Raw genomic sequence first — 20,832 nt, forward strand, 5'->3', positions numbered from 1 at the left:
GGGAGGCGCGTGGCGGCTGCAGCGAAGCGTCCACTGCGGGCGGCGCCGGAGGCGGCTGCGGTGGCTGCGGCGGCTGCGGCGGCTGCGGCGGCGGCGCGACGCCATGAGGCAAAACGGAAGGCAGCGTCGGTAACACCTGGGGATGAGGCGAGCCAGTAGATGGGTCCCCAGGGTGCTGACCTGACGGCTCCGTCGCTGAAAGCAGACGGGGAGCGGCAGAACCCGGGCGACGACAGAGGCGCAGCTGATTGAGATGCCGACGCACCTCACTAGAGGCATCCAAAACCAAATACATCGCGCGGCCGAGGCAGCGAAGAATGCGCCCTGAAAGCCAACGCCGTGAACCGCGATAGGTGCGATAGAAGACTCCGTCGCCAGGAGCAAAAGCAGGAGTCTGCCGCTGCACAGGAACCTGATGCGGCGGATGCCGCAAAGACATCAAGGTACGATGAGAACGACCATGGAGCAACTCAGCCGGCGAGCGACCATCGCGGGGCTGAGAGCGATACGAGGACAAAAAGAGCAATAATGCGTCCTCCCGAGAATGCGACTCTTTCAATTTCAACATCTGTGACTTGAAAGTCCGGACCAATCGTTCCGCGGCACCGTTTGACTGAGGCGAAAACGGCGCGGGCGTCAGATGTTGAATACCATTGGCCTTGCAGAAGGACTGAAATTCTGCGGACATGAATTGTGGGCCATTGTCGGAAACAATAGTCTGCGGAAGACCTTCAATGCAAAAGATAGCAGACAAGGCTTGGATTGTGGCAGAAGACGTCGTGGAAGACATCCGGACAACAAAAGGAAAATTACTGAAAGCATCGACCACAACCAACCAACGAGCATTCCAGAATGGACCAGCAAAATCGATGTGCAAGCGTTGCCAAGGGGAAGTGGCTTTCGGCCATGCAAAGAATTTCCGCGGCGGTGCGGATTGTTGTTCGGCACACGCCACGCAAGAGGAGCACATATTCGTAATCGCAGCATCGATTCCGAACCAAGTACAGTGCTGACGAGTAAGTTGTTTCGTACGCACGATACCCCAATGTCCGTGGTGAAGAAGCCGTAAGACAGAGGACTGTAACGAACGTGGGACCACGACTCGGGACTGATCATTATCAGAACGCAACAACAAAACACCACGTCGGACAAAAAGTCTCTCCTTGTGAGTAAAAAATCGGCGAACCAGCGGATCCTCGATCCGTGACTTGGACAAGGGCCATTGCGTAGCAACAAAACACAAAACGGGAGCAAGGACAGGGTCAGCAGCCGTGGCTGTAGCGACACGACAAAAATCAATCGGAAACGATGCGACCACGTCATCGGTTTCCGCATCAATGAACATGCAAGCAAGTTCGGAAGAATCGAATGCTTTATCCTCAGCAACAGGCAAACGGGACAACGCATCAGCGTTTCCGTGCTTAGCAGTGGACCGATACAAGATATCGTAGCGGTACTGCGAGAGGAAACCAGACCAGCGAATGAATTTCTGCGCCGTACGCGGAGGTACCGGCTTGTTCGGATGAAAAAGCGATGTCAAAGGTTTGTGGTCCGTGATGATGGTAAAGTGACGACCATACAAGAAATCGTGAAACTTAGTAACACCAAACACGAAAGCTAAAGCCTCTTTCTCTATCTGTGAAGAATTTCTTTGCGCAGATGAGAGCAATTTTGACGCAAAGGCAATAGGGCGATCATGCGATCCATCTTTGTGCGCAAGCACAGCACCGATCCCGAAATCTGATGCATCTACCATCAACAAAAGGGGTTTCTGGGGATCGAACGGCGTAAGGCAAGTATGTGAAAGCAACGCCGATTTCAACTGGCGAAAGGCGCGTTCGCAGTCCGTCGTCCAGACGAACGGAACACCTTTACGGCGTAAGCGATGAAGCGGAGCTGAAATGGAAGAGGCATGGGGAACATATTTATGGTAGTAATTAATTTTCCCCAACACACTTTGCAGCTGTTTCAAGTTCTGCGGTGACGGCAAATCCTGTATGGCACGGAGGTGCTCTGGACTCAGATGTATTCCTTGGGCATTGAGGACATGGCCCAGGTAGGGTAAATCCCGAGCAAAAAACACACATTTGTCCTTCCTCAAGCGAAGACCATTTTGTCGCAAGACCTGAAATAATGTTCGGAGATTTTGCAAATGTTCGTCTTCTGTCTTTCCGGAGATCACAATATCGTCCAGATAGTTCGCAGCAGTAGGGACCGACGCACAAATACTTTGTAAATATTGCTGAAACAATGCAGGGGCGGATGCACACCCGATAGGCAGTCTTTTGAAGCGATACAAGCCAAGATGCGTGTTTACCACCAAGACGCGCTGGGATTCTTCGTCCACAGGTATTTGCAAGTACGCATCTGCTAGGTCCAACTTTGAAAAATATTTTCCCGGGCACAGTTTGTCAAAAAGATCTTCCGGGCGGGGCAAAGGAAAAGTAGCAGTTACTAGTTGTGGATTCACAGTTGCTTTGAAGTCCACGCAAAGTCTCAATTTTCCGGAAGGTTTTGGCAAAATTACTAAGGGTGAGGCCCAGAGAGAAGCCTGCACACGTTCAATTACACCCTGAGATTCTAAATCGTTTAATGTTCTTGCGACCTCATCACGCAATGCGTGGGGAACATTGCGCGCTCTGAAAAACTTCGGTTGCGCGTTTGCTTTCAGTTCCAAATGTGCTTCATAGTTCTTAGCGCAACCAAGGCCCGGTGCAAAAATGTCCGCAAAATCTTCACATAGACTAGAAACACTGGCGGAAGGCACAGTCTGAATCACTGAGAGGACCTGATTTACTATAGACAAGTTAAACAACTGAAATAAATCTAAACCAAACAAGTTCACTGCAGTAGAAGAACGAAGAACGTAAAATGACAAGCTTTGTTTGTCCCTTGTATGTTGCAAGAAGGCTGCACTGTCCTAACACTGGTATTTTCTGGCCCGAGTAACTATTGAGCTGAACATTTGCAGCACGCAACGGAGGTTTGCCCAGTTGGTTGTACGTGTCGTGATTGAGCAATGAAACTGCAGCACCGGTATTGAGCTGGAATGGTATCACTTTGCCTGCAAAGTCTAAGTCGACAAAAAGTTTATTGTCCTGCTGACGACAAAAGCGACTGTGTTGTGCAACTGGAACAGACACTGGGACAGAATCACGTGCGACGTGACGGGACTTCCGTCGACGTCAACGCACACTTTTTGTGGAATGAACACTGTCACCGGACGGGGTGGAATGAACTACATGAATATCCATGGGCGAAGGTTCACGAGCCTGAGTTTCCTTGGTTCGATTCCGGCGCGAAGCAAAGGGCCTGGAAGTGGTGTGAGTGTCTGATCTGAGCTTTTTCTGGCAAACACGTTGGACATGTCCTTTCTTATGACAGTAAAAGCAAATAGCTTGGCGTGACGGGCAATTTTCACGCGAATGTCGAGTTGCACACCGCAGGCATGATTTCACTGCATTAGCTTGCTTACGCGGCGCACGTGTTTGCGAGCTAGGCTACCGCTGCACTGACGGGCGCGAGGGCCGCTGAGCGTCCCGTGCAGCGGGCCCGGCGGGCCGGTTAATGTGACACACTGCCGGCGAAGTTTCAAATGAGTCCTGAGCAAAGTCAAGTGTGTCTTGCCTATCCAATATGTCTATCACTTGTTGAAGGGAGGGATTAACTAGTTTCAAAATCTGTTCCCGTATGCGAACATCAGAAACGTTCTGTGCTATTGCATCACGCACCATAGTATCTGAATAAGGAAGTCCACATTCGCATTCAAACGCACACTCCCTAGTAAGTCCTTGCAATGTCGCAACCCACTCCCTATTAGTCTGACCGGCCGTACGTTTTGTACGAAAGAACGTATACCTTTTTGCAACGACATTTACTGTTTCCTTGAAATAGGCATCTAAAGCAGACAAAAGTTCTTCGTAGGACAGAGTTGCTACGTCGCGCCGGGGAAACAACTTCACTATCACACGGTAGGTGGACACACCGACACAAGACAGCAAAAACGGCTGCCGCTCATTACCTTGAATTTTGTAGGCGGCGAGGTGGAAGGCGAATTGGCGGGACCACTCTTGCCAGGACTCGTGGGTTGCATCAAAGGGTCTGAATTGAGGTGCAACAGCATGTTGTGGCTGCGGTAGCGAAGAAGCGGCGGCGGCCGCATCGGTCGCATCGGTGTGCAGCGCACGTTGACCCTGGACGAGCTGTCCAAGAGCATCCAATAACGCCTGCGTCTGCTGATTCTGCAAGCGATAAAATTCGGACAGTACATCTGGAGATTGTGGCGAAGCCATGACACAAAGAAATTAGGGCAAAGTAAAACACAAGATCCTTTGTAGACTCGTCGCCATGTGATGTGTCGGCAGCTGGGCCAACACCTTGTAGATAGAGGTGGCTCAAAAGGCACGCTAGACTAACGCAGACGGGCGTGAAGTACTGGAACAGGATACGTAATTAATGCTATGAAGAAAAGTACGTAGCTGGTATAATACTTATCTTTAATCAATCATTGTGGTACATCGCACAAAGGAGACTTTAATTACAATCACTGTAAGGCTAATGGCGCCTTGCTAGTTCGTAGCCATTAACTTAGCTGAAGGCTATTCTGTCTCTCGGCTAATGAGAGAGAAAGGCTTCGTACGTCTAGTCGCTAGCTCTGTCGTCCGTACAACTGGGCTGAGTTCGAGTCAGTCTCTCGAGACCTGCCTTGTGGTGGCGCTAGGTTTGCGATCACACAGTGGCGACACGCGGGTCCGACATGTACTACAGGACCGCGGCCGATTTAAGCTACCACCTAGCACGTGTGGTGTCTGGCTGTGACACCACAGCTATTGTGATTAAAACTTCGCTTAAAAGACGCTGGGAAATATTGTACGATTGAAGGTCGAGGCGGTCGGAAGCGGCTGCAGACCGTAAACACGCATCGCGCGACCCGCAGGCCGAGTTGCCGTGCTCTATGCAGCATGCACAGCCTACGCTACGTAGGTAAATCCTCATCCGCCCTATTTTAAGCAAAGTTTGAATCACAATAGCAGCATGCGTTATATCACTATGCGCGGCTTTTCCAGAGCGTTCGAATGATGTTAAAAATGTATAGCATCCCATTTAAAAACATGTACTTGTCTCATTATCTCGGTCAATATAAACGTTGTGATTATTGTGCATGTACCAACGTATGTGCCCCATAGTCCGCTATGATTCGCCGAAAACCGCATTCCGATATGTGCAATCGCCCCCGGAATAAATGGGGTGTTACATCTTACGCAACTCACCCTGTATAGACACTGATCACAACACCAAAAAAAATAATTAATGTATAGCAATTAAATTCTATGAATACATTTGCCTAGGTTACGTATGTAAGTGATTAACATTGCAAGATCACTCATTAATGTAAGCCCCAGATTAGCCACTGCATTAATAATCGGTGTAACCGTCAGAATGTTGAATGCAAGCATGCAAACGTGAATGAATAGTGCTCTACAGGTGCCGGATGTCAGTTTGTGGAATGCAGCACCACGCCTTTTGCACTTAGTCGGTTAATACAGGGACGTTTAGTGCTGTTTTTGGATATCGCTGTAGTTGTCGTCCGATGATGTCTCACCTGTGCTCTATATCACACAGATCTGGTGATCGAGCAGGCCAAGGCAACATGTCGACACTCTGTAGAGCATGTTGAATTTCAACAGCGGTACGTGGGTGAGCGTTATCTTGTTGGAAAACACAACCTGGAATGCTGTTCATGAATGACAGCACAACAGCTCGAATCACTAGATAGATGTACGGTTTTGCAGTCAGTGTGCGTGGAATAACCACGAGAGTGCTCCTGCTGTCATACGAAATAGCACCCCAGATCATAACTCCAGTTGCAGGTTTAGTGTGTCTGGCACGCAGAAAAGTTGGTTTCAAGCCTTCAACTGACCTCCTTCTAACCAACACACGGCCGTCACTGGCTCCGAGGCACAACCAGCTTTCAGCAGAGAACACAACAGACCGCCAACCTACCCTCCAATGAGCTCTCGTTTGACACCACTGAAGTCGCATATGATGGTGGTTTGGGGTCAGTGGAATGCACGCTACAGGGCCTCTGGCCAGGAGCTGTCCTTGAAGTAACCGATTTCTAACATTTCATTCTGTCACTGTGATTCCAAATGCTGTTCAAATTGCTGCATCAGGTGCAATATGGTGCGCCAGAGCCATACGCCGAACATGACAGTCTTCCCTCTTGGTAGTGCCACGTGGCCTTCCAGAGCCCAGTCTTCTTGCAATCGTACATTCTACTGACCACCGATGCCAGTAATTGTGTGCAGTGGCTACATTCCTGTCAAGTCTTTCCGGCATGTAGCAGAAAGAACATCCAGCTTCTTGTAGCGCTATTACACGACCTCATTCAATCTCATTCAGGTGTTGATAATGGCATTTTTGTTACCCTGAAGGAAATTATTGACTAACATCAACTCACCACGTCCAGTCTCAAAGGTAACTAACGCTCATGATCGTTACAGCCTGTATATAAAGCTAACCTGATTTGCATCCTCATAGTGGCGCTACTAGCGCCACTCTTATGCGTCTGGGACCGAGCGAGGTGGCGCAGTGGTTACCACACTGGATTCGCATTCGGGAGGACGACGGTTCAATCTCATCGCCCGGCTATCCTGATTTAGGTTTTCTGTGAGTTTCCTAAATCGCTCCAGGCAAATGCTGGTATGGTTCCTTTCGAAGGGCACAGCCGACTTCCTTCCCCGTCCCTCCCTAACCCGGTGAGACCGACGACTTCGCAGTTTGGTCTCCTCCCCCCAAAACAACCCAACTCTTATGCGTCTGGCACGAAATTTGAATAGACTTCATATTTCAAATGTAGAAACACTCTTATCAGCTTTCGTTTATGTCTTACGACTCCTCTTTGGTGCTAAGACTTTTTTCCGTGAGGACAGACGAGCGTTGAGGATTGCATCAAATCAGTGTTCAGACTGAAGAGCACAACAGAATCTTCAAGCAAAAGTAGAAATGGAATCGGTAGTTTTATTAATCCTTGGCTGCTTCGATGTCTCTTTTACATACACGTTGGAGTGTGGTGGTTCTGTTTACAAGAAGGTGAAAAACTTTTTGAAATGGTTTTAGCGCAAACTAAAAATTGTAAATGTAATTTATAAACATGAATAGTACCTCTAATATCAAGAGAGAATATATTGAATTTAAAATGCCAGACATTAAGTGTATTCAAGTTATGAATTACGGTAGAACGTCTTTCATTCGCTGCACCTGAAAAACATACGTCAAGTCACACACAACTTTTTTTTTCTTATCTCAAGCGTTTCTAAATCTGTCAACACCACACAGTCTCTCTTGATATCATGGAACTGGTGCAAGATATCAAAGAGCAGTCTGAAGAAAACGTGTTAAAATTTGAGAGCACTATTTAACCGCACACATTACCTTTCCGATAAAAAGTTTTGTGACGTAGGTCTGAGACTCCAACCTGTATATAAACCACTCATACGGAATTTTGCACCACACTCATGACTTGTACAGATTTTTCTTTATCAAAAATTTGTTTCTCAATAATCTTTTGACCTCAGGAAAGCAATACACGTGGCAACTGTTGTAGTGTTGTTATAAAAAGTCTTGCATTCAAAATACATTTCAGGAGAAATGCTTCCAAAGGTGAACGTGTTTTAGATTTCCAAATAAGCAACATTTATGTATAAGAAACTTATCAACAAATAACGAAACTGTAAGTAAGATCTTCTGTGTCGTAATCCTGTATAAAGCGATTTCTAAAAAAATAATTACTGTTTTCGTCATTTGTGTGTAACTGACAACAGCTTACACTAATGAGAACTAATCGTCTAGCAGAACGTGAATACTTCACATTTTCGGTTAGCGTCAATTATTTTTGAAGTCTGAGTTGTCGAAAGTAACAAAAACGTACATCTATGAAGTTGATCCCTTTTGCTACAATGCACGTGTCGCAATAATTTGCGTTCGCCTCGCCCAAGTGTTTCAGACTAGCTCTTTGGTATGTGTTACGCAGCCCAGTCACATTAATGTGAGCAACGCCTGTGTTGATGTCAACGTGCAGTAACCACACACAGACAGCAACTGGCACCACTAGTAGTAGATGATACAGAAAGCGTGTAAGGGCATGGGGAAAGGGGGGGGGGTGAGGACACAGGCAACATGCAGTCGTTGTCGTATACTTGAAACAGAGAGATTTATCTTACGTCCAAAAGTGCATGATCATCGGCTTATGGGCGAAGGGTGGAAACATTTCCGAAACGGTTAAGTTTGTAAAGTGTTTGCGTGCCTCAGAGGTTAAAGTATGTATACTGTTGTACTACCCAACCGCGCCGGCCGGTGTGGCCGTGCGGTTCTAGGCGCGTCAGTCTGGAACCGCGAGACCGCTACGGTCGCAGGTTCGAATCCTGCCTCGGGCACGGATGTGTGTGATGTTCTTAGGTTAGTTAGGTTTAAGTAGTTCTACGTTCTAGGGGACTGATGACCTCAGCTGTTAGGTCCCATAGTGCTCAGAGCCAGCCATACTACCCAACCGCCTACACCTTTAGTCAATTAACCTGTATCGGTTTGTAGATGCCCAATGAAGACTTTACACAATCATTTTTTATGCTAGGATTTTTATTAACACTTAATTATGGCGCTACAGACTTCAAAAGGGTAGTGGAATAGTGACACTGTGATTTAATTTTGTGAACAGGTAAGACACGTATGTATAGAAATTCAAATTTACCATAAGTTCTAATGTTTATCATAAATCCTCACACAAAATGAGTGCATTAGTTGCACTGAAGTGTAACACAAACATGCTTAATAACATCTTATTCACTGACAAATTATCACAAGAACATGAAACAGTTACAAGTAACTAAGATTGGCGGAGATTCAAGACAAGGAACCGATAGGTAGGTTACTACATTATTAGCACACTGATCTATTTCCGCGATCTGACGACATTGACTGCCAGAATTTGAGTCCGTAAAATTATGCATCCCAGAAGGGCGTCTTCTTCCTACTCATTAACAGTCTACCGTTTACAGAGTACATAGCGACCTATGTACGCTGAAGCTCATTGCACGATCTTACAAGTTTTATTTAACAACATCGTTGTGTTGTCCGTCAGTGCTGCTGTTGGTAGCCACTGTGTTGGACAATGCGTGTGAATCTCGAAAAGCTGCCTAACGCAAACTTTACATCATGCTCCAGTTGGGGCTGCAAAGTGAAATTACTACTTCTCACACCAAATTCTGCATTCAGAGTTCAAAGCGATTCTCTCACTAGCAGCGGACGAAATGTCACCTTATTTCCTCCTGCCTTCCTTCATAAGATTCGTCCCTTCTTCGAGAGCCAATCCTGGTCTCTCACGAGCAGTAATTCAATGACAACTGTTAATTTTCCTGCAGCGTCCTCGTACTTCTCAATAATTTTCCAAAACTGCTACGTCACACCAGGCTGACCAGTGAAATTCCTGCAGTTTCGCGCCCAGAGGCCTGCATCTAAAGAAAGGAATGTGCTTTGGCTCAGTCCTGTCAGTGCCTCAAAGGAGCGTGTTACCATGTTATTTCCTATGACCCTCCTAAGGTTCCTATCTGCTTTACAAACATGACTAGCCAGCTACGGGTATTTACTGTATGAGAAAGTTAGTCTCACACCTTTCCTGACGCCGGCCGGGGTGGCCGAGCGGTTCTAGGCGCTACAGTCTGGTACTGCGCGACCGCTACGGTCGCAGGTTCGAATCCTGACTCGGTCATCGATGTATGTGTGGTGTCCTTAGGTTAGTTAGGTTTAAGTAGTTCTAAGTTCTAGGGGACTGATGACCATATAAGTTAAGTCCCATAGTACTCAGAACCATTTGAACCTTTCCTGCCGTATTCTGCTGAGAGCATAGAGCCATACATACCTGTAGCTTTCACAGAGCCTGCAAAGTGTCCACCAGTACATTGCTCTCCTACCGGCAGACTGGAGCCATCTTCTCTGCATTCTCCACCCAATGTTTATTGTTGCCCTCCTTCCGGGACCTTAACTGTAATTCACAACGCTCTAGGAATGTGGTAGCTGCAGGCAGATGGACGTGGCATTACCTGCTGTCCACATGGTGTCTACTCACAGGGAGCGTCTCTTCCTCCTATCCAATACAAACAACAGTCTTTTAGCGAATGCTGTCCTACCTGGCGTTGCTGTCACCTTTTACAAACTGCGTTAATTCAATGTTGTCCTTTGTCCCGCTTTGATCTGCTGTCTGTCAGTGAAACTGGCAGACCAGCCAAATGTAATTCACAAGAAGAAAAACGCCTACAGGTACTTCATATATTGGCCACCACTAGTGGATAATGTTTAACAAAATATTAAGGAAAACGCTATATATAGATAATATGAGAGTCGACAAAACTGTCAGTTTCGTCGTCTCCACCGTACATGGTAAAATAGCGCTATACAAAAACCGGTGCTGAGGCAACAGTGAGTCAACACAGGCCATAGAACACAGGTGTGAAAAACGGCTAGTATATGTGTATGAAAGAAAGACGTGCGTGCACGTGTTGAGCGATTGACCATCCAGATAAACCAAGGGGCTACCAACAGTGTCTCCTCAATGACCATGCAGCACACGTTGCTGCATATGGGCATCCGCTACAGACTCCCGGTTCATGCACCCATGCTGGCTGCTGCTGATCGGTGACAAAGGCTCGAATTTCCGTCCCAGTACCGCTACTGGACGTCCACTTAGTGGCGACAGGTGGCCTTTTCTGATGAATCACGTTTTATGCTACATCGGACTGAAAGCAAACACCATCAAAAACAACCGTCGTGGAGGTCCAGGCCAGAGGAGGGGGCGATATGGTCTGGGGGAATATTTTGGTAGCATTCCCTGGGTGATCTCATCTTTCTGGAAAGCACAATGGATCAATACAAGTAAATTTATCCATCTATCGCTGGGGAACATGTCCACCCCTATATCCAGTTTATATTTCATCGCCATGACGGCATCTGTCAACAGGAAAAAAGTGACGTGCCACACAGCCAGCAGACTATTGGCATCTTTCAAAAAGCACCAGGATGACTTTACCAACTTCCCCTGTGTAAACACAATCTAGAATCAGTGGGATCACTTCGATCGCGCTATGGATCCTCAACTGAGAAATCTAGTGCAGATGGCCATATCAATGGGGCCCGTATGGCTCCACATCCGTTTCCGTACCATTCAAAACCTCATTGGCTCTCTTCCTGCTCGTCTTGCAGCGATATACGCTGCAAAAGGTGGTTATTCGAGCTTTTTACAGGTGGTCACATTAATGTGACTGGACAGTGAACTATTACACCAGCGTCAATGTGAGCGACTCATCTCGGCCTCGCCTCACACAGTACACTGCGCTACGCCGCAAAAAAGTGTTTCAATACATTAATGAACTTCATTGAACGAAATGTGCATTGCAATACATTTTATACGTCGAACTTAGAATAGTTATTAACCTGACAAATAACAAGTGTGTCGTATCAAACTCATCATCGGGGGCTTTTTACACTGCTGGTTTTCGACACATGTACTGTCGCATACACATTCTTCATTCTCCGACGGATGTGTAACGGTGTTTGTACTTCGATAATCAAGAGAAGAGTAACAAAAAAAATGGTTCAAATGGCTCTGAGCACTATGGGACTTAACGTCTCAGGTCATCAGGCCCTTAAAACTTAGAACTACTTAAACCTAACTAATCTAAGGACATCACACACATCCATGCCCGAGGCAGGATTCGAACCAACATCTTGGACCTATTTGAGTGTATTTGGTTATAATGTCACTACAGTTCACTTTACCGCATTTACCGCACGCACAGCGAAAAGACACGAATGTAATACTAATCCCTTGCCTTCACGTCGGTGCTTACACTGGAGTGACAAAAGTCGTGGGATACCACCCAGTATCATGTCCGAACTCCTCCTTCACGGTGCAGTGAAGTAACTCGAAGTATATGGACTCAACAAGTCGTAGGAAGTGCTCTGCAGAAATATTGAGCCATGCTGCCACTATAGAGGCCCATAATTGCGAAAGTGGTGGCGGTGCCGGAATTTGTGCACGAACTGACCTCTCGATTATATTCCGTAATGTTCAGTGAGATTCATATCATGTGATCTGGGTGAACAAATCATTCGCTCAATTTGTTCAGAATGTTCTTCAAACCATTCACCAACAACTGTGGCCCAATAAAATCTCCATCGTTGTTTCGGAACATGAAGACCATGAAGACTATGAATGGCTACATATTATGGTCTCCATGTAGCCGAACATAACCATCCCCAGTCAATGATCGTTTTAGCTTGACCAGATGACCCCGTCCCACAATGCCTTGTTGACAACGTGGGTTCAAATGGCTCTGAGCACTATGGGACCTAACTGCTGTGGTCATCAGTCCCCTAGAACTTAGAACTACTTAAACCTAACTAACCTAAGGACATCACACACATCCATGCCCGAGGCAGGATTCGAACCTGCGACCGTAGCGGTCGTGCGGTTCCAGACTGCAGCGCCTTTCACCGCTCGGCCACTCCGGCCGGCGACAACTTGGGTCCATGACTTCGTGGGGTCTACGCTACACTCGACCCCTACCATCACCTCTAACCAATTGAAATCAGGAGTCATCTGACAATACCATGGTTTTACAGTCGTCTTCTCCTGCCACAGTCCATTAACGTCAAATTTCGCCGCAAGGCCCTATCGGATACGCTAGTCGTATGTTCCACACTGATTTCTGCGGTTTATTTCACACACGGTTGCTTGTCTGTTAGCACAGACAACTCCACACTAACGCCGCTGCTCTCGGTCGTTGAGTGGAGGCCGTCGCCACTAAGTTTTATGTGGTAAGTGTTAACGCCCGAAATTTGGTGTTCTCGGCAGATTGTTGACACTGTGGATCTCGAAATATTTAATTCCCTTACGATTTTCGAAATGAAATGTCCCATGTGCTTAGCTTTAACTACCATTCGGGATTCAAAGTCTGTTAATTCCCGTCCTGCGGGCATAATCAGTCCGGAAACCTTTTCACCTGAATCACCCGATCACAAATAACAGCTCTGACAACGCACTGCCATTTTATACCTTGTGTACGCGATACTACCTTCATCTGTACATGTTTATATCGCTATTTCATGACTTTGTCACCTCAGTGTATGCACTAATGAGCCAAAACATTATGACCACTTACTTGAAAGCGTGTTACTTCATTTCCGGAACGTAATTCAGCAGTAATCTTGCGTGCCATGAATTCGAAGAGTACTTGATAAGTTTCGAGAGGTTTGTGACACTAGACGCCTACAGACAGGTAATTCACGGGCAGTTTGTTTGTTAATGCGGAGCTGGCGCCCAACAGCGTCCTAGCAGGGTTTCATCGGATTCAGGAAATTCGAATTTGATGGACGGGACATCACCGTGAGTTCACAGTTATGCTCCACAAACCATCGCAGCACGACTCAGGCCTTGTGACACGGATAGTTATCCTGCTGGAAGACGCCACCGTTGTTGAGTAAGACATCAAGCATAAGGGGTTACAAGTGGCTCAAAATGGTTCAAATGGCTCTGAGCACTATGGAACCTAACTTATGAGGTCATCAGTCGCCTAGAACGTAGTACTTAAACCTAACTAACCTAAGGACAGCACACACATTCATGCCAGAGGCAGGATTCAAATCTGCGACCGTAGCGGTCGCGCGGCTCCAGACTGTAGCGCCTAGACCCGCTCGGCCACCCCGGCCGGCTTACAAGTGGTCCCTAATAATGTTCACGTAGGCCACAGCTCTCGTGGTGCCTCCGATTACTACCGCAGGTACTGTGGAAGCTTAGGTGAACGTCCCCCATAACATAATACTGCTCCCACCGGCCCGCATCCGTGGCGCACTGCATGTTTCAAGCAGCCGTTAGCCTTGATGACAGCGCATCTGGACACGACCATCGATCTGTTGAAAAATAAACGGGAGTCACCCGACCAGGCGATACCATTCCATGGATCTGCGGTTCGATATCGATGATTCCGCGCCCACTGTAATCATAATTGAAGATGTCGTTGGGTCAACATGGGAACACGAGGGAGTCCTCTACTGCGGAACACAATGTGCACTGAACGGTGTGCTTCAAAACACTTGTACCTGCGCCAGCACTGTACTCTGTCGTCGGATCTGCCACACATCGCCGCCTGTCCTGCTGTAGATAGCGGGCAAGCCTCCGATCCCTATGTTCTGTGATGAATTATGGACGTCCAACTTCTTGTCACCTATTCGTGGTTTCACGGTTCTTCAACCACTTTCCGTAGATGCTCACGAAAGTAGCACGCGAACAGCCGACAACTTTCGCCGTTTCCGAGATGCTCGCTTCCATTCGTCAAAGTCGCTTAAGTCGGCGAATTTCCGCCTTTCCGCCACTTATCGTCCCTAGAATGATTTCTCATTCGTGTCTGCTCCGCTCATATACTTCTCTTACCGCGTCACGAACTCTCAGCGCCTCCAAGCTGCATACAACCACGCAGTGGGCATTGGTCATAATGGTCATAATATGCTGGTGCCACACTGTTAATTTTTGACACCAGCCTTACCACTATCACAGATTGTAGCGAAAGAGAGTGTTGTCGGCAAAAAACCACTTTGTGTCAAAATGGCTCTGAGCACTATGAGACTCAACATCTGTGGTCATCAGTCCCCTAGAACTTAGAACTACTTAAACATAACTAACCTAAGGACAGCACACACATCCATGCCCGAGGCAGGATTCCAACCTGCGACCGTAGCAGTCGCGCGGTTCCGGACTGACGCGTTTAGAATGCATTGTGGAAAGACATAAGTTGGATACTATACCATGACAATTCTCCGGCGCATCGTGCCTTCTGCATCGTTGAATTTTTGACCAAATTCAAAATTCCTGTGCTTCAACAACCGCCATATTCACCTGATATGGCCCCTGCGGACTTCTACCTGTTTCCTAAACTGAAATTTTCACTGAAAGGGAAGCGATTTGACTCAACTGAAGACATCCAGGCAAATACGGAGAGCGTCCTTAAAACACTCCATGGAAAAATTTCCAGGAATGTTTCCAAAAGTGGAAACACCGTTGGAGTCGGTGTGTTCAGTCAGAAAGGGACTATTTTGAAGGAGATGCATCACAGTAGCATGTAAGTACCACCATTGTACAATTACAATCCCATTCATAAAACTTTTCAATCACATCTCGTACATTATTAACATTCTACATCTTTATTATTCACTTCTACATATTTATTTCTCAGCACAGACACCCTGGTGACAAACACATTTCTCCCAGTGAGAGACCGGTTTGTTGATACCGTCGAGGGAAAATATTTGATTTTGTTGACGGGACCACAGCCTCACCTCTGCTTCGTCGCCTCATCATTATCATAGTGAAGTCCTCGAAAGTGTTCTTTAAGTTCTGGAAACACATAAAAATCGGATGGGGCCAGATCGGGACTGTATGGAGAATGATCGATGACCGTGAAGCCAAGGCGTCAGATTGTTGCAGATTTCTCAGTGCTTGTGCGTGGTCTGGCATTGTCATGCTGAAGGAGAGGGTGCTCCGTGTGTGGCAGAAGTCTTCCAATTCGAAATTGAATTACATCATGCTGTTTTTCAAGCACCGATATAGTTACGTTGCACGCCGCTATGTTACGCGCTAAAATTCGGAGCCCTTTAGTAGCAGAGGGACTGAAATATGTAGACATGGAGAATAAAGATGTAGAATGTTAATATCGCTTGTTTTATTCAAAAAACTTTAAGTGTTTTCACATTAAAAATTCGGAGACATTACGGTTTAGCACGCCCTCGAAACTAAGTAAATATTGAAGAAAAAATATTTGTATCCAAAAGCTTGGAAGAAATGTGACACCCCGCCATACAAAAAATCGGCTGCATTGACAGAACGTCCCAAAACGTTGTAAAGCCAGTATGTTTCCCAAATCCAGAAGTAATACGTTACCCAAGCTTAAAAAAGGAATACAAATAATTCAATTAAAGGAAGCATAACGTATTTTATGAACAAGGACAGAAAGAAACCCAAGCAAATTACGGACGTATCTTACCAAACAACATCATGCAAAGGTACAAAAAAAGTAAACAAAGATTATAGAAATTACAGGCAGGCAAAAAGTTCAATGATTATATGCGAAATTCTGTACTGAGGTGCAGGAGTATGGTCATAAGGATGCAGCTGCTTTTCTAAGTTATTTTAAATATTTTAATCTGCAATATGTTACTTCTTGATCAGTTATATAATTATTAACCTTATCCGTTTTAGAAAACGATATTTTGTCATTATCTCTCTTGTACTCTTTTATTTGCTATAAGTGAAGACCCTCGTTCTTATGGGAAAACGAGATTTTTTATTTATTTTCCACTGAGAAAAATGATTCATTTTATGTTTCCTTTTACGATGAAATTCTCACTCCAAAAAGAAGAAGGATTTTAGTTTTCATATAACACTTTTAAATTCTCCCCTCACCCTCCCCTCCTGAAGAAGTGTTTCACTAATTTACTAATACCGTTAAAGGAAAGAAACAAAAAAGTTGTTCACATTTTTTGTTGATATTGACGAGGTCCAGGTTCGGCTATTGGTGGCCACCTCAATTTTTGTCCGGTTGAAAGGTCTGGAAGGAGGTCCATTCAGCCTTCTGAACCCAACTGAAGCTGCTTGTATTCAAAGGCAACAAAACTGAAGTGTAAGTCGCCTAAGAAGCATTACGTCGAAAGCCTTGCTCCAGGTTAGCTGACACAAGACGTTTATTTATTAGCAGCAAAAGCATTACCAGTTATTTTTCACGTTAAACAGCGAGATGCTTGACGTATTACGGCTTCGAGTCTTATTGTGTCTGAGATTCCAGCCAAGTTCTGTTGGATTTAATTCTAAGTAGTACGGCGGAAGTAGGAAATGAAACACTGGCTTGCAAAGTTTTGTCAGTGGAATAAAGAGGAGACTGTTGGTGCTCCTTGCTTAATGCCAAAAGTAAAGTTTGCTTTGCGTCTACGTACTTTCAAACCAATCTCCATGACGACTCTGCAATTCACACTTAAGTGCTTAGCAGACAGTTCATCGAACCACCTTCAGACTATTCCTCTACCGTTCCACTCCCCAATAGCGCGCGGGGAAAACGAACACTTGAATGTTTCGAGCGAGCTCTGACTTCTCCTGTTTTATTACGATGATAATTTTTCCAAATGTAAGCGGGCATCAAAAAAATGTCGCGTTAGGTGGAAAAAGTTGGTGATTGATATATTGTCAAATGATATCGCCGCAACGAAAAAGACTTTGTTTTAATGATTGCCACCCAAACTTGCGTAGCATATCCGTGACACTGTATCCCCTATTTCGAGACGATACGAAATGAGTTGCCTTTGAATTTTTTCTATGTACTCCGTCAATCCTGTCTGGTAAGGTTCCCATACCACGCGGAAATATTCCAGAAGAGAACGAATGAGCGTGTTATCGATAGATATGTTGCATCTTCTGAGTGTTCTGCATATAAAACGCAGTGTTTGGTTCACCTTTCCCACATTTTCTATGTAATTTTAGTCCGAGGGTATTTAGTTTAATTGACAGACTTTAGATTTGTATCATTTGTCGTGTAACCAAAATTTAACGGTTTCCTTTTAGTACTCACACTTTTCGTTATTTAGAATCAATTGCACCTTTTCAGACCGTTCACATATCTTGTATAAATGATTTTGAAGTGTTTTTCATGTTATGATTACTTTACTAGACGGTAAACGACTGAATCATCTGCAAAAAAATAAAAAAAATGCTTCTTTTTTGAATGGAAACCGCTTTCAGCAACTCCACTTAAGTAGCACTGAAAACATCACTAACATATCCTTTGCTATGGCACAATGAAAATATTGATACCGTCTTGCCGCTGACATAATTAACAACCGAGCAGAATCTCGTTGGATTTTCTGACAGATGTACAGACAGAGGTTCGTTGTGGAAACTATTAAAAGCATCTGGCAATGTGGCCGTGCTAAATCTGAAAATTCTGTAAAGCATCACTAAACTTGGAGATTCTGTGTTCTTTTAAATGTGATATCCATTCTTGTTGTTTCTGCAACGTTGGCCTGACGTGTTTAGTGAACCATTTGGTATGAATTACGTCTCTTGTTAATTTATTTTGCATAAATCTCTCAATTGCCGGCGATACTAATTCTTTACATTTAAGCCATATCAGTTCTCTACTTACGTAGTTAATTTGGTAAGTGTGGAGACTGTCACTTAGGTCTCTTAGGAAGGCATCAAGCGAATATGTATCTGTGTTTCTTTTAAATAGATGTATTGTGCATTTATCTTTGGTGGATTTTAATTTTACGGTATTCAGTCCCAATGCAACGATCTTGTTGCCACTAATGTCCTCTGGTGCTGCTCCAACGAAATTCTGCATGGTAGTCCGAAGTTTCCCTGTTATAATCACAGAGAAGAAGTGATCATGAAATGAAACGGTCTATTCATAAGAATGAAATGTTACCCGAAACAAGTTTTTGACAATAATCTTCGCACACTGTCACTTTGCTACATTTATTCATAGTGTAGTATATCTGAATCAATGGTACATTCATATAAATCACTGGACACATTTTAATTTTGATGCCTTATTTTTTTTCATGGAAAATCTAATGTAGTACATCCTTTTCGCAAGTATGGGCTGTCGTCCGCATGCCATAGATAGAAAGGTTTTTCTTGGAGTGTTTTTTTTTTCTTTTTACCCCCTTACGTACAGTTTTGTTCGACAAAATCTATGAAATTTTTGCAAAAATGGCATTTCCTTGTATTTTTGACGCAGATTTATCTACATCATCGATGAAAAATTTATTGTGTGCATTTTACTTATTCGGCTATGGGGCAGGTATTTGAACCCTGTTCTACTAGGTACCGCGACCCTCTTTCCATAATTCGAGTACGAATGACTTACTGAACTTCTGCTTGCACATCCCGTTGCCCATTCAGTCGGCGCTATCACACCTTTTTCGTTTACATTGTCAGTGAAATTAATGAGGTTAAAAGAAAGCTGTTACGGCTTCCCGTGACGTTTTTATCCACGAATTCTTTTCAAACTAACACTGCGAGGTAACAAAGTACGCTACCTTTAACATGAACGTGACTGTGCCTCGCCACATGAGCAAGCTATTTCCCGCTGTAGCCGGGTAACCAGTTCATCTTGACGAGCAACATATATTTAGCGTTCTACTGACATTTTGTGGCATTATTTCAACCTACTTTCTTTCGGACGTGTATACAGAACAGTTCTTGTTTATTCTGTTTCGTGAAAATTGTTGTACTGACATTTTAGTGATAAATAGGCTGTGCACCTGTTATATAAAGCACTTGTTACTCTGCTACGTTGTACTAGTACTTACATCTGGGCGTTACCAAACTTATAACCTTGTGTCACCGTGCTTTTTGTGTGTATGTGGGTGTAGGAAAGCGAGAAAGGGAGAGATCTGTGTATATTATATGTTACTGTGGCTAGACACATTCTAAATACGCGTGACAGAAAGAGAAAAACGCGTACCAACAGTGGTCATACTCCGTCGAAAAGAGATATCTATGAAACGCGATACAAAAGTTAACCGTTTCCGTAATGAGCAACTGAATTCATCAAACTACGTTGCTAGTCTCTTCTGTAGAACTATATTCGATATAGCTCTGAGATAATTTAGGCAATGAGATTTTCTGCTGACTGAGGATCCGTAATTGCAGAGCTATAGCTTTAGTTGGTTAAATAGGACGAATCTCATAAGATTAGATCGATACTTGTTCCGTTATCATATACGAAACGGAAAAGAAGAATATCCTGTTGAAAAAATGGTAATAGTATGGCACTGCGAACTTCTGCCGATTGTAATGACTAATTATAGGACTCTGTCCCTTATACTTGCACTTCGCTATTGCCAGTGTTTCTATGCTGTACATTTGTACAGGATGGATGAAAGCACTACATGAGACTGTGTACATAACTCTCTCCTCGACGGACATCGGATCGAGTGGTATTTTATTGGGGTAGATATGCAAAGGTGAGGTCTTTAAGGCCGCAAATATTAGCAGCGAGAGATATCATTGATGCCGTCAAACGACATAGATTATTATACTTCAAAGCCAAGCAAACCTAATGACATTCACTGGAAAGCCTGAAAGACTTTTATGGGCGAAAAAAAGTAGAAAAATACTACTTTGAAGAAAATCTAGGAGAAAAAAGTAATATATACGGAGAAAGCCTTTCTGGTTTGGTAGTATGAGGCTCAAGCACAGAAAGAATTGTTTGAAAACGAAAAATTTGTGCCTTTTGCCGTCCTCGTTTGAAAAGCAAAACAAGATATCCGTGTGAAGTTGTGATGTTCCGATTTGTCTGAAATATTCTAGGAAGGTCTGCAGGAAACGCTTACAGCCTGAAAGTGATTCAAATATGATTCACAGCCTCTTGTTGCATAATTACTTTCAACTTCATCTTTTAAAATTAAAATGTGACAAACGTTCTCACTTCGTAGTTTTGTTGAGTGCAATAGCCGCTCTACGCTGAAGCAATGAGTAGTAAATTCAAAGTTAATTTCACATACAATTCCTCATAACTGAAATGTGTTTTTCCATGGAGTTATATTGTGAATCTGTAATATTATCTCTCTGATGATGATCTGTTAATGAGTAGAGAGGTAACTATCTACTGTTTTTTAGTAACACGTGAAATAAGAATATACTCAAACTTTGTTTTCTGTCAGTTGTAAAAGTGTTTTAACTCGTGCAAATTCAGATTCCCATAAGGCCTATATACAAAAAGTGAAATGAACAAC

This window comes from Schistocerca nitens, chromosome 3, assembly GCF_023898315.1.
Source record: "Schistocerca nitens isolate TAMUIC-IGC-003100 chromosome 3, iqSchNite1.1, whole genome shotgun sequence".
Lineage (NCBI taxonomy): Eukaryota > Metazoa > Arthropoda > Insecta > Orthoptera > Acrididae > Schistocerca > Schistocerca nitens.